This window comes from Elephas maximus, chromosome 2 (assembly GCF_024166365.1).
Source record: "Elephas maximus indicus isolate mEleMax1 chromosome 2, mEleMax1 primary haplotype, whole genome shotgun sequence".
NCBI lineage: Eukaryota > Metazoa > Chordata > Mammalia > Proboscidea > Elephantidae > Elephas > Elephas maximus.
In genome coordinates this window covers 72,974,787-72,990,918 of record NC_064820.1, presented here as the reverse complement: position 1 = coordinate 72,990,918, position 16,132 = coordinate 72,974,787, and positions in this window count along the sequence as shown.

Here is a 16,132-nt window from a genome sequence, read left to right as displayed (position 1 = left end):
TAAAGATCTGAGAAGCAACTCAGGCTATAGTCTCAGGGACTTCTCTAGTCCCAATAGGTCTAATAAGCCTGGATTATTTAAGGATTTGAAGTTCTTTTCCACATTTTTCTCCCTTTCTATCAGGATTCATCTACTGTGTTCCTGATCAGAATGTTCAGTAGTGGTATCCAGGTGCCATACAGTTCTTCTGGTCTCAAGGTGTAAAAGACAATTCATCATGTAGTCCAGCTCCTTCTCTCATTCTGGGTTTCCCTCTTTTTCTTTTTTTCCAAATGAATGTTGTTGTTGTTAGATGCCATCGAGTCACTTCCAACTCATAGTGACCGTATGTACAAGAGAACAAAACGCTACCTTGTCCTGCGCCATCCTCACAATCTTTGTCATGCTTGAGCCCATTGTTGCGGCCACCATGTTATTCCATCTCGTTGAGGGTCTTCCTCTTTTTTGCTGACCTTCTACTCTGCCAAGCATGACGTCCTTCTCCAAGGACTGGTCCCTCCTGATAACATGTCCAAAGTGTGTGAGACACAGTCTTGCCTTCCTTGCTTCTAATGATCATTCTGGGTGTACTCTTCCAAGACATATTTGAGGTTACTGGTTATGTCTAATTAGTATCAGCATCTGTATCCTCCCCTCCACCCTTTGTTTTGGTTGCTGTTATTGTTGTAAAACTAAACACAACTTAGCATTTGCCCATTCATCCCTTTTTCCTATGTACAGTTTATTGACATCAGTTATGTTGTACAAACTTCAACCACATTTGGTGCCACCTTTCCCATTACCATAAACAAAAAGTGACCATACCTAGGGAATATTTCTTCCTCCCCAGCCCCAGCCCTGGTAACCACTAATGAACATTAGTTTCTGTATATTTACCTATTCACGTGGTTTCATAAAAGTGAGAACATACAATGTTTGTCCTTTTGTGATTGACTTATTTCACTCAACATAATGTTACCTAGGTTCGTCAACATTGCAAGATGTTTTGGGAACTTATTTTTCTTTATTAGGTTGTTTCCATCTTTTTTGTGATTGTGAATAGTGCTTCAATGAACAGTTGTGCATATATCTGTGCCATTTTTACTAGGTCCCTAGGGGTGAAATTGCTGGGTCATATGGCAGCTATACCTCTAGCTTTTTTAGGATCCACCAGACTGTCTTCCACAACGGCTGTACTATTTTGCATTCCTGCCAGCAAGGGATGAGGGTTCCAATTTCCCCACATCTCCACCAACACTTGTTGTCTTCTCTTTCATTTTTTTTTCAAATCTTAGCCATCCTAATGGGAGTGAAATAGTATCTCATTGCAGTTTTGATTTGCGTTTATCTAATGGCTAATGACAGTGAGCATCTTTTCATATACTTTTTGGACATTTGAATGTCCTCTTTGGTGAAATGTCTATTCATGTTCTTTGCCCATTTTTTTCATTGTTATTAAGTGGTAGAAATTTTATGTATATTTTAGATATTAGACCTTTATTGAATATATCATTCCTGAAGATTTTTTTTCCAAGTCTGTAAGTTGTTTTTTCAAGTCTTTTGATGAACACAAGTTTTGATGAACTTTTATGAGGTCCCAGTTATCTATTTTGTTTTCTGCTGCTCATGCATTTGTTGTTGAGTTTGATAATCTATCACTGAAAAAAAAAGAGGTTACCAAACATTCTTAACAAGCTCATAATGTAAATTCTGTATGCTTCAAACATAAAATCCTAAGTAGATAGGACTTTTTGCTTGGGAAGTTAATGTATCTCCCAGGATTTTCTCTCCCCCACTTCTGTATACGTCTCTCTTCTTTATATTGCTCTGCTGCCTATGTTGTCCTGAATATATGCCTTCTAGCTTCATTAAGGAGTCCCTGAGTGGTGCAAATCAAAAGGTTGGAAGTTTGAGTCCACCCAAGGACTTCTCAGAAGAAAGAACTGGCTATCTAATTCTGAAAAAGCGGCCATTGAAAACTCTGTGGTTCACAGTTCTAGTCTGATACACATGGGGTCTCCATGAGTCAGAAACAACATGAAGGCAGCTAGTGGTTTATCTTCATGAAGTTGGTGCTTGAGGTATCCTTTCAACCTTTGTCTCCAATTGGCCTGACAATTGTTAACGCATAATTCTCAAAAAGGTAAAAATCATGACTCTCAGGCAAATATAAAACAAACATATGATAATGATTTTATTTAACATAATTAATTAAGGGGAAACCAAGAAGATATTAAAACCATTCCATAGAACACTTGAAAAGTTAGGCACATAAATCAGCTTAACAAAGAAACGTTAGGATAAGATTTCTGGGTTCCATACAAAACCGGTTCATGTCCAACAGGTCCATAAACCTGGTTCATACCAATAAGCTAATCATGTTGGATAGAAATTATTTGTATCTCTACTGAATAGAAATCTGCATTTTAACATCTCTCACTACAGAGTTATAAATTGTAAAAAGTTGTAAAAGTTCAGCCTTGTAAAAAGTTCAGCCTAGCGCTGCACTGAAAGTATACCCAATAATCTTCCTTCCCTGTTTTCAAATAGTGGGTAATTTTTCATACACAATTTAGAGTGTCTCACATTATAAAAGCAAACAATAACATCTTCAAGTTTTTTTTTTTTTTTGTAGCTAGACTAGGTTTCCCAGAAGTCTTTGCAGCTAGTTGTGGCCGCATGACTCAATCGTTGCCAATAGAATGTGGGCTTGAAGAACAGCAACTGATTTTTACCTCTCTGTCCCTAGCTCTTGCTCTTGACTCTACCATTGATGTTAAAGAGTCCCTAGCTCTTGCTCTTGACTCTACCATTGATGTTAAAGAGTAGGCCACTGAGAAGGAGGAGGATTAATTAATAGCATTCTGGCTCTTCCCAAATCAATGATAAGTGACCATTACAATAAAAATAAAATGGAGTCAAAGTTTATGCTGATAAAAACTGGAGTGGTAAAGGAGAAAAAGGTTTATGACTTCCCCTTCCTCTCACAAGGCCACTGTGGAACATCTTCTGGTGTCTTTTCTTCCTATGAAACAAGGATAACAAAACTAATGCTTATAAAAGTATCAAATCTAGAACAGACTTGAGTTGGATTCCTTACATAGACCTTGCATGTACAGCGATAAATTTAAGCACGCTATATTGTTAAAGAAAATAGCCTTATACTGAGCAGGATAATAGTAGGGATGGAGCCTGAAAATGGCTTATTTTTACTTCAAGACAAGTAGAAACAAATCCACATAATTTAAAGCTGAGCCCTTAGGAAGAAAGACAAAGTAAAGCTTTATCTGTAATACACACCTTGAAATTAAGAAAACAAACACCCTAGACCTTTAAAAATGCTTTTGTTCCTCCTCTGACTATAAAAATATAGTAATATGTGCTAAGTTATACTTATTAGGATGGCAGTATTAGGATGTGAGTAAAAACTATGTAAAATTCTACTAACCAGAGATAAACAATTATATTTGTTTGTGTATATATTCTTCCAGGTAGCTTAAACACACACACACACATATATATTTTACACATGCTGTTTATAATCTGATTTTCTAACTTAATACTTTATGGATATTTTTCATATTAATGTCTATAAATATAAATAGTTATTTTAAAAGTTTGAATAGGATACATTCCACTACACTGAGACTCCATAATTTGTCAGTCAATTTGTCAATCAAAAAATTTGTATTGAGTGTTTACTTTATGCCAGAAACTGTTCTAGACACTAAATTACAGCAGAGAACAAGATAGAGTCCCTGTCATGAAATTATATACATTTAACTGGGAGATGAGGAGCAGAAAATAAACACATCAACAGATAAATAAGCTAAATCCAGCTATCAGTGAGTATTACAGAGTAGGTAAAACACAATAATGTGGTAAAGGGCGATGGCTTACTCCAATCTCTGGTAATATGGTAGACTAAATAGTCTGAAAATAGCCTCTTTTTATCTCCCAATGCACACGCACACACAAACACACGCATTTTGGAAAGAATATAGATTTCTTTTTTTTTTTTTTAAATTGATAGTCAAATTAGCAAGAAAGTAACGAAAACTCGTCACTGCTGTTGTCATTGCTTTTGAGTCAATTCTGATTCAGGGTGACCTTGTGTGCAGAGTAGAACTGCTTCATAAAGATTTCAAGGCTGTCACCTTTCAGAAATGCATCTCCAGGCCTGTCTTCTGAGGTGCACCTGCCTGGGTTTGAACTGCCAACCTTTCAGATAGTAGTCAACCACTTAACATTTTTGCCACCCAGAGACACTTAGGAAAACTCCTGGTGTTGTTGTTGTTAGGGGCCAACTAGTTGGTTCCAACTCGTAGTGGCCTTATGCACAACAGAACGAAACACTGCCCAGTCCTGCACCATCTTTACTGTTGTTGTTATGCTTGAGCCCATGGTTGCAGCCACTGTGTCAATACACTTTGTTGAAGGTCTTCCTCTTTTCCGCTGACTGGGTACTTTACCAAGCATGAACTCCTAGGGACCAAAAATTAAAAATAAGCAATTAATCCAGAATAATACAAACCAAAACCAAACCCATTGCCAACAAGTCAATTCCAACTCATAGGGACTCCATAAGACAAAGTAGAGCTGCCCCATAGGGTTTCCAAGGAGTGACTGGTGGATTCGAACTGCCGATCTTTTGGTTAGCAGTCTGAGCTCTTAACTACTGCACCACCAGAGTTACATCCAGAATAATACTAAGCATCAAATATCCCTGAATGCATTTACCAAAACTGAAACTTTGAGTCTGGGGTGTTAATGGCAACACAGGGTCAAAGATGGAGCCTGAGTAAGTAGCATTAGAACTAAAATATCACATAAAGACGAGGCCCCTGAAGTGCCCCAACCTCAGTGAAAGGATGGACTAGAAAACATTCCACCTGCTGCCTGAGGGAGATGACAAGAGAACTTTTCTGCCTCTATTTTTTAATCCGGGAGGAAAAAAAAAGGTCTCTCCTAAGAATTTAGAACCACAGCCCTGCCCTGACGTGGGTTGGAGGTTTAAGTACATTCCACCTTCATGAGCTGGGAAACACTAAACTGGGAAGTTAACACAGAGTGGGCCCCAATTGGCAGTGCCCTGGGCGTCTGGCCAAAGCTAAAGAAAATTCTCTGTTGAGTATGAATGGAGGCTCTTCTGGATTCCAACGCTTTTAAGTTGCTCAATTACCTGAAAAATATTGAAAGACATATAAGGAACATGCCATGAGTAAGATATGTGATTCTTCAAGGTACATTTACAATTTTAAATGCTTATGGAATAAAAGGAAAAACTCTGATAGTTAGATATCTAAGCATCTAATTTAAAATGTTAGGAGAAAATAAAATAGAAAGAAGGAAAAAAGAAAACAGGAATAAATAGAAAAACTAAAATATAGTAGAGAGGTTCAAACATACAAGAAAGCTGGTTCTTTTAAGGGCTAATTTAATTAAATAGATAAACCTTGACAAGAATGAACAACGAGAAATTAAAGAACAAAAAATACTGTAAGTGAAAGGGGCTCGATACCGATAGAATATAAATTAAAGATATTGTGTTGTTAGGTGCCGTCGAGTCAGTTTCGACTCACAATGACCCTATGTACAACAGAACAAAACACAACCCGGTCTTGCACTACCCTCCCATTTGTTGTTATGCCTGAGCCCATTGTTGCAGCCACTGTATAAGTCCATGTCATTGAGGGTCTTCCTCTTTTTTGCTGACCCTCTACTTTACGAAGCATGATGTCCTTCTCCAATGACTGATCTCGCCTGATAACATGTCCAAAGCACTTGAGATGACATCGCACCATCCTCACTTATAAAGAGCATTCTGGCTGTACTTCTTCCAAGACAGATTTGTTTGTTCTTTTGGTAGAGGTATTAATATCATACAATAAATTTGTTTATGCCAATAAATATGAAAGCTTAGACAGAATGGACAATTAAAAAAAAAAAAGGAAGCATTTAAAACAGATTCTAGAAGAAACAGAAAATCTGAATATGTCTATACCCATTTCAGAAATCGGATCAGTATTTAAAAATCTACCCACCAAGCAAACAATGTGAAAAATGCTCAGGGGCTGCTTTACCTAGGCTAAAAGTTTCTCTGAAGTAGTACATTTCAGGTGGTACCTGAGTGGTGAGAAGAAATAAGCTATGCAAAGACCTGGAGAAAGAACATTCAAAATATAAGGAATACCCAATGCAAAGTGTCTGAGACAGACATGAGCTTAGTGTGAGAGGCAGGTAAGCAATATGGGACCATTTTAGATGCTAGTAAACTTAATATAAACTAATGATTATTGAGCTCTACCCTGTGCCAGTAACACAGCTCAGAACTTCATATACATGGTTTCTAGTCCTCAAACATCCCTGCAAGATTGATCTCATCCCCATTTTATACTGGAGATGGCTAAGGCTTCGTGAGGTTAAATGATGTGGCCCACAGATCACAGAGTGGTAAATCCAGGAATCAAACCAAAGTCTAACATCTAAGCGTTAGTTTTTAATGACTGATGCTATGCCTGAGAAAGTACCCAAAACAAATGCCATCTGGAGCAGTGGCTCTCAAAGTGTGATCCCTGGGCCACCAGCGTTGACATCTCCTGGAAACTTGGGAGAAATACGAATTCTCTGATCTCACCCCAGACCTACTGAGTTGGAAACTGGGGATGGGAGCTCACAATCTGTGTTTTAATGGGCCCTGAAGGAGATTCTGAAATTCTGGTCTATATATAGCAACTAGAAAGGTAGAATGCTGTAATGAAGATGACATGGACTTAAGAGTTAGTCAAACCTGGGTTTGAGTCCCAGTTCTTAAATAAGCTTTTAATAAGACTTAAATAATTCATTTAAAATGTATTTTCCTCAGATCTCTTACCTATATAATGAAGCTAATTATAGTACTTACCTTTGAGTTTTTGTGAGGATTAAATAAGACAATGTAAATGTTTGCTGTTATTACTTCTCTCCCTCCAACACCTGGGATCTGTCTTTCCTTACCCATTCCTCAGGTACTCTGTAAAATCACTGTGCCCTGCGGAAGAGCAGTTGGAAGGATGAAATATCTGGAGGCTGGAAAAGCAGCTGGGTTTAACTCCAGGTGAAAGACGACAGAGAACTACACTAGAGCAATGGTAGTGGAAAAGGGGGAAAGGGAAGATTCAAGAGTTGTTTCGAAGGAAGCAGGGTTGGATCTTGGTGCCCGATCAGATGTAGAGAATAGCAAAGCAACAAGTCAAAGATGATTCTTGGTCTCCAGTTTGGCTGATAGGTGAAGAGTGGTTTCAGTAGGAAAATCATTCTGGAGCAAGAACAGGATTGAGTTACAGTAATGCGTTCAGATTTAGACAAGTGAGTCTGAAGTACCTGAGGTGATAACCGAAATGTCATTCTGGAATAAAAGTGTGTGTTTGTGTGTGTGTGTGTGTGTGCGTGAGTGTGTGTGAAGAGAGAGAAGACAGAATATCAGTGTGACAACCCTTTGTTCTTTGTAATTGAAGTTGTTTCCTGTGGCATCAATGTGACAGAGAAGAGAGCTACTTGCCAGCCAGCAGGCCCTGCTGGTAATGCCACGTTCCATTGATACCCAGCAATCATGGTCTGTGCTAAGTACAGCATTAACACAAAGAAGTGTCATTCAGGAGACAGAGTATATGGGAAGGGAATGAAGCCATCACTAATGAATAGGCTAATGGAACTTGATGAGCAGTGAGAATCAATGAGGCAAAACTGTCTGCCTCAAAAATGAACATGGTAAGAATGGACAAATGCCAAGCCACAGTTTATCTCAAGTCAGTGCTAGTCCTCACTGCGCGAAACAAAATTCACACCAGCTTCACACCATCCCTGGCGTGGTCATGGCTCACGGGTCTTGGGTCTTGGCCATCACTTCAGGTTATTCAATTCTATAATATTAACTGAGCATCTATCCTGGGCCAGGTACTATGCAATAATGAAAAAATAGACACAGTCCCTGCCCTCGCTGAGTTACCCACTCCTGTCCCAACAATGAATTTTAGCTTATTTAACTTTATTTTTTAACCCATCACATATAAATTAGATACTGCATGTCTCCTCCTACTCTTCCTTATCCTTCCTCCAATTACTGTTATTACTGCTGTTATAATAACCATTATCCTCATCATTATTGATATTATTTTATCACTTATCCAGAAGCTGTCTCTAGATCTCTTTAGCTGCTTATAACTTCTAATCTTTTTTAAATTGAGCTTTAAGTGGAAGTTTAAAATTCAAGTCAGTTTCTCATACAAAAGCTGATACACACATTGTTATGTGACCCTAGCTGCTCTCCCTACAATGTGACAGCACACTCCTCCTCTCACCCTGTATTTCTCGTGTCCATTCAGCCAGTTCCTGTCCCCATTTGCCTTCTCATCTCGCCTCTGGACAGGAGCGGCCCATTTAGTCTCATGTATCTACTTGAGCCAAGAAGCCCACTCTTCACTAGTATCATTTTATGTCTTACACACCAAAACCAAACCAAAACCCAGTGCTGTTGAGTCAATTCCAACTCATAGCGACCCTACAGGACAGAGTGGAACTGCCCCGTAGAGTTTCCAAGGAGCACCTGGCGGATTCGAACTGCCGATCCTTTGGTTAGCAGCCGTAGCGCTTAACCACTATGCCACCAGGGTTTCCTTATATCTTATAGTGCAGTCTAATCTTTGTCTGAAGAGTTGGCTTCAGGAATGGTTTCAGTTCTGGGCTAACAGAGAGTCCGGGCCCGTGTCTTCTGGGGTCCCTCCAGTTTCATTCAGACCATCAAATCTGGCCTTTTCCCTAGAATTTGAGTAGTGCAATTCACTTTGGAAACGCTGGTGATGTACTGGTTAATTGCTATGGCTGCTAACCAAAGGGCCGGCAGTTCGAATCTACCAGGTGCTCCTTGGAAACTCTATAGGGCAGCTCTACTCTGTCATATAGGGTCGCTATGAGTTGGAATCAACTCGATGGCACTGGGTTTGATCTGGTCTTAGCTCACTTTTCTCTCGCTCCATCAGGGACTCTGTTGTGTTCCCTGTTAGGGCGGTCATTGGTGGTAGCCAAGCACCATCTAGTTCTTTTGTTTTCAGGCTGATGGCATCTCTAGTTTATGTGGCCCTCTCTGTCTCTTGGGCTCATATTTTCCTTATGTCTTTGGTGTTCTTCATTCTCCTTTGCTCCAGGTGGTTTGGGACCAATTGATGCATCTTAGATGACCGCTTGCTAGCTTCTAAGACTCCAGATGCCACTCACCAAAGTGGGATGCAGAACATTTTCTTAATAAAATTTGTTATGCCAACTGACCTACCCATAAAAAAACCCGTTGCCTACATATCCCCTGAAACCATGGTCCCCAAACCCCGCTCAAAATGTTTGGTTATATTCAGGGAACTTCTTAGCTTTTGGTTTAGTCCAGTTGTGCTGACTTCTCCTGTATTGTGTGTTGTCCTTCCCTTCACCTAAAATAACACTTGTTTACTATTTTTTTTTACTATCTAGTTAGTGAATACCCCTCTACCTTCCTTCTCCCCTTCGTAACCATCAAAGAATGTTTTCTTCTGTATTTAAACATTTTCTTGATTTCTTATAATAGTGATCTCATACAATATTAATCCTTTTGCAACTGACTAATTTCACTCAGCATAATGAATTCCAGATTCCCCCATGTTATGAGATGTTTCTCAGAGTTCATCAATGTTCATTATCATTGCGTAATATTTCGTTGTGTGAATATACCATAATTTATTCATTCATTCCTTGATGGGCACCTAGGTTTTTTCCAATTTTTCACTATTGTGAATAGTGTTGCAATGAACATGGGTGTGCATACATCTATTTGTGTTAGGGCTCTTATTTCTCTAGGATATATTCCAAGGAGTAGGATTGTGGGATCATGTGATACTTTTATTTCTAGCTTTTTAAGGAAGCTCCAAATGGATTTTCAAAGTGGTTGTACTATTTTACGTTCCCACCAGCAGTATATAAGAGTTCCAGTCTCACCACAACCTCTCCAACATTTATTATTTTTTGTTTTCTGGATTAATGCTAGCCTTGTTGGGTGAGATGGTATCTCATTGTAGTTTTGTTTGCATTTCTCTAATGGCTAATGATAGTGAGCATTTTCTCATGTATCTGTTAACTGCCTAAATGTCTTCTTTGGTGAAGTACCTGTTCATATCCTTTGCCCATTTTATAACTGGGATATTTGTCTTTTTGTTGTTGAGGTTTTGCAGTATCTTATAGATTTTAGAGATTAGATTGGATTTGTCATAGCTAATTTTTTTTTCCCAGCCTGTAGGCAGTCTTTTTACTCTTTTGGTGAATGAAGTCTTTGGATGACCATAGGTATTTGATTTTTAGGAGGTCCCAGTTATCTAGTTTCTCTTCTGGTGTTTGTGCATTGTTATAATGTTTTATATCCTGTTTATGCCATGTATTCGGGCTCCTAGTGTTGTCCTATTTTTTCTTCCATGATCTTTATCATTTTAGATTTTATATTTCAGTCTTTTATCCATTTTGAGTTCGTTTTTGTGCATGGCGTGAGGTATGGGTCTTGTTTCATTTTTTTGCAGATGGATATCCATCCAGTTATGCCAGCACCATTTGTTAAAGAGACTGTCTTTTCCCCAATTAATGGACTTTGGGCCTTTGTCAATATCAGCTGCTCATAGGTGGACAAATTTATGTCTGGATTTTCAATTCTGTTCCATTGGTTTACATATCTGTTGTTGTACCAGTACCAGGCTGTTTTGACTCCATAGCGATACAATAGATTCTAAAATCAGGGAGTGTGAGGCCTCCCACTTTGTTCTTCTTCGGTAATGATTTACTTTTCCGGGGCATTTTCCCTTTCCATTTGAAGTTGGTGATTTGTTTCTCCATCTCATTAAAAAATGCCTTTGGAATTTGGGTCAGGATTGCATTGTGTCTATAGATCACTTTGGGTAGAATAGACATTTTCACAATGTTGAGTCTTCCTATCCATGAGCAAGGTATGCTTTTCCACTTATGTAGGCCTCTTTTGCTTTCTTGCAGTAGTGTCTTGTAGTTTTCTTTGTATAGGTATTTCATATATTTGGTTAGACTTATTCCTAAGTATTTTACCTTCTTGGGAGCTATTGTAAATGGTATCGATTTGGTGATTTCCTCTTTGATATTTTATTTATTGGTGTAGAGGAATCCAACTGATTTTTGTATGTTTATCTTGTATCTTGATACTTTGCTGACCTCATCTCTTATTTCCCGTAGTTTTCTTGTGGATTCTTTAGGGCTTTCTGTGTATAAGATCATATCATCTGCAAATAGAGATACTTTTACTTCTTCCTTACCAATCTGGATGCTCTTTATTTCTTTTTCTAGCCTTATTTTTCCAGCACAATGTTGAATAAGAGTAGTGATAAAGGGCATCTTTGTATGGTTCCCGTTCTCAAGGGGAATGCTTTCAGACTCTGTCCATTTAGCATGATATTGGTTATTGGCTTTGTACAAATGCCCTTTATTATGTTGAGAAATTTCTCTTCTATTCCTATTTTGCTAAGAGTTTTTATCATGAATGGGTGTTGAACTTTGTCAAATGCCTTTTCTGCATCATTCGATATGCCATGTGGTTCTTTTGTTTTATTTATAAATGGATTATATTGATTGTTTTTCTAAAGTTGAACCATCCCTGCATACGTGGTATGAATCCCACTTGGTCATGGTGAATTATTTTTTGATATGTTGTTGAATTCTATTGGCTAGAATTTTGTTGAGGATTTTTGCATCTATGTTCATGAGAGATATTTGTCTGTAATTTTTTTGTTGTTGTTGTGTCTTTACTTGGTTTTGGTATCAGGGTTATGTTGGCTTCACAGAACAAGTTTGGGAGCATGCCTTCCTTTTCTATACTCTGAAATACCTTGAGTATTAGTGTATTAACTCTTCTCTGAAAGTTTGGTAGAATTCTCCAGTGAAGCCATCAGGGCCAGGGCTTTTTTTTGTTGGGAGTTTTTAAATTATCTTTTCAATCTCTTCTTTTGTTACAGGTTTACTTAGTGTTCTACCTTTGTTTGTGTTAGTTTAGGTAGGTAGTGTGTTTCTAGAAAGTAGTCCATTACCTCTAGGTTTTCAAATTTGTTAGAGTACAATTTTTCATAGTAATCTGATAATGATTCTTTTAATTTCTCCTGGGTCTGTTGTGATATCACCCATCTCATTTCTTATTTGGGCTATTTGCTTACTCTCCTGTTTTTCGTTTTTCAGTTTGGCCAAAGGTTTGTTGATCTTTTCAAAGAACCAGGTTTTGGTCTTGCTAACTCTTTCAATTGTTTTTCTGTTCTTTATTTCATTTAATTCTCCTCTAATTTTTATTATTTGCTTTCTTCTGCTGCCCAAGGGCTTCTTTTGCTGCTCTCTATTTGTTTGAGTTGTATGGTTAATGCTTTGATTTTGGCCCTTTTTCCTTTTTGTATGTGTGCATTTATTGCTATAAATTGACCTTTGAGCACTGCTTTTGCTGTGTCCCAAAGGTTCTGGTAGGATGTATTTTCATTCTCATTTGATTCTCATTCGATCCTGTGAATTCCTTTATTCCATCCTTAATTTCTTCTATAACCCAGTAGTTTTTGAGTAAGGTGTTCCTCAGTTTCCATGTGTTTGATTTTTTTTTTCCTTGATTTTTCTGTTATAAATTTCTACTATTATGGCTTTATGGTCAGAAAAAGATGCTTTGTAATATTTCAATTCTTTGGATTCTGTTAAGTCTTGCTTTATGGCCTAATATGTGGTCTAGTCTGGAGAATGTTCCATGGGTGTTGGAAAAGAAAGTATACTTGGTTCCTGTTGGGTGGAGCATTCTGTATATGCCTATGAGGTCAAATTGGTTGATTGTGGCATTTAGATCTGCCATGTCTTTATTGAGCTTCTTTCTGGGTGTTCTGTCCTTCACCAAAAGTGGTGTGTTGAAGTCCCCTAATATTGTCGTGGAGCTGTCTATCTCTCTTTTCAATGCTGTTAGAGTTTGTTTTACGTATTTTGGAGTACCTTCATTGGGTATATAAATATTGAATATGGTTATGTTCTCCTGGTGTATTGATGCTTTAATCATTATATAGTGTCCATCCTTAGCCTTTGTGGTGGACTTTAAAGTCTATTTTGTCAGAATTTAGTATTGCCACTCCTGCTCTTTTTTTGATTGTTGTTTGCTTGATATATTTTTTTCCATCTTTCAAGTTTTAGTTTGTTTGTGTCTTTAAGTCTAAGGTATGTCTCTTGTAGGCAGCATATTGGTGGATAGTGTTTTTTTTTTTTTTTTTTTTTATCCATTTTGCCACTCTCTGTCTCTTTGTTGGGGCATTTAATCCATTTACATTCAGCATAATTATTGACAGGTATGAGTTTAGTACTGTCATTTTGAAGTCTTTTTTGGGGGCCGTTGTTGACAGTTTCTTTTTTCCACTTAATTTTCTGCACCGAGTTGTTTTTCTTTATGTATTTTCTTTTCATCTTTTTTTATTGTTGGTGATTTTGTATTTGCTGAGTCTTTATGTTTTTCTTGTATTTTATTTTGATGTGTAGGTTTGTTAGTTTCCTTTGTGGTTACCTTAATATTTACCTCATTTTTCTAAGTTTAAACCAATCTTTTATTTCTTTATATTGTCTTGACTTCCTGTCCATATGAAAGCTCTATGACTATATCTTTTAGTCCCTCTTTTTTGTTTTTCTGTTGTCATCTTTTACACAATGATGTCTCTGTTTCCCTATTTTCAGTTTTGATTTATTTTTTGTGATTTTCCTATCTTAGTTGTTTTTTTTTTTTTAGTTGATATCTAGTTGCTCTGTCCTGTGTTCTAGTCTTGGGTTGTTATCTGATATTATTGATTTTCTAACTGGAGGACGCTCTTTAGTATTTCTTGTAATTTTGGTTTGGTTTTTGCAAATTCCCTAAACTTCTGTTTATCTGGAAATATCCTAATTTTGCCATCATATTTGAGAGACAGTTTTGCTGGGTATATAACTCGTGGCTAGCATTTTTTTTTTCTTTAAGGGTGTATATATGTCATCCTGTTAATTTCTTTCCTTCGTGGTTTTTGCTGAGTCTGAGCTTTGTCTTAACGACTCTCCTTTGTAGATGACTCTTGGTTTATCCCTAGCCACTCTTAAAATTCCTTCTTTATCTTTGGTTTTGGCAAGTTTGATTATAATATGTCTTGATTATTTTCTTTTGGCATCTACCTTGAGGGGTGTTTGATGAGCAACTTGCATAGGTATCTTCTCATCTTTCACAATATCAGGGAAATTTTCTGTCAACAAATCTTCAACAATTCTCTCTGTGTTTTCTTTTATCCCCTCTTGTTCTGGTACTCCAGTCACTTGTAGGTTATTTCTCTTGATAGAGTCCCACACAACTCTTAGGGTTTCTTCATTTTTTTAAAACTCTTTTACCTGATTTTTCCTCAAATAAGTTGGTGTCAAGTGCTTTATTTTCAGTCCCACTAATTCTGATTCCTATTACCTCAGTTCTGCTCCTAAGACTTTCTATTGATTTGTCTAGTTCTTAATTTTATAGTTAATCTTCTGGATTTCTGTTTCCTGTCTCTCTATGGATTCTTGCACCCTGTTCAACTTGCCATTATGCTCTTCTCTAATCTTCTTAAGTTCTTCTAATGTTTCTTGGCTTGTTTTGCATTTTGCCTGATCTCCTTCCTGATTTCTTGAAGAGTTCTGTATATTAATCTTTTGTATTCTACCTCTGGTAATTCCAGGAGGTTATCTTCATCTGGAAGATTTCTTGAATCTTTGTTTTGGGAGCTTGCTGAAGCCATGATTGTCTGCCTCTTTATGTGATTTGATATTGACTATTGTCTCTTAGCCATCAATAATTTATTGTATTTATTTATGTTTGCTTACTGTATCCTAGCTTCTTATTTTGTTTTGTTTTAATATGTCCAAATAGGCTGCTTGTGTGAACTAATTTGATTATTGGTATCTTTGAAGCTCTAACATCCAGTCGCCAGGTGGTTGGAGCTGTTACTATGTATGTAAGCCCAAGAGTTCATTCACGTTTCTTGTATGGATTCAGTTCAGGTGTCCAGGTAGTTGGTCACCAAGTGTGTTGTGCAAGCTCTCACCTACAGTCCTAGATGGGCAAGGGTGATTGGTGTATGCTCAGGTATCTGGCTGCAGTAGGGGGGTCACATGCTGAGCAAGGCAGAGGGCTGAGAGCCAGCCCTGAGTGTCTGTGAGGAAAGCATTTCTCTGTTCCCTAGGGCATGTGGGTGGGTGGGTTTTGCAGCTGGGCTATGGGGACCCAATGCTGTTGGCTGTAAGAACTGGGAGGCTCCACTTATCCTTGGACCCCTGTTTTAGTTGGTAGGTGGCATGGGTGGAGCTACCAGTCCTCAGGCCCCTGAGGTGGGTAGGCGAAGACCCTGCTTGATAGGATGAATGATGTCAAATGTTAGGAACCTGCCTCTCCACCATATAGCTGCTACAGTTGAGGTTAGAATTCAGGTATATACTCTGTTGTACTATGCTAATGGGGACCTATATTGTTGTAATGGGCCCACACAGGCTTATGCAGGGCGAAAGCCATTCAAAGTCTGTGGACCCTTTATGCCTGTGCCTAGGCAAAGGAGCTGTTTCTACTCTGAGTTCCCAGTTTAGGGGAGCTGGAAGATTATTCTCCCTGTTTTTTTATTTGTTCCCTCTCCAAGGCTGGGAGAATGGCTCAGAGCACGTGACGGGTCCTAATTCTGACCCAAGGGACGTGGCAAACTCTGAAGCCAGTTGAGACCCAGAGCAAAGCAGGAAGGGGACAAGTAGACGGGAGAGAGGTTTTTCCCTAAAGGAGTGTTTTTTGATCCGTGTGGTAGGTTAGATGCATGTACTTATCTTCTGCCAATTGAGCGCCACTTTTCACTGATTCTGGAGGCATGAGTGGACTCTCTGCTGTTCAGTCTCTCCCAGTGTGGAAAATGTGTCCCAAATGCTACTGCTTGCCCTGCCATGCTCACACCAGTAGATCTGGCTTGTGGGGTGTCAGTTCCCACCAGGTCAGGTCTGGCAACACCTTGCTGCTTCTGAACTGTCTCTCCCTCCCCCTACCACTTAGTCCAATTCCTCAACTTTGTTTTTGATGTTCAGGGCCCCTAGATTGTTATGTATAATTGATTCA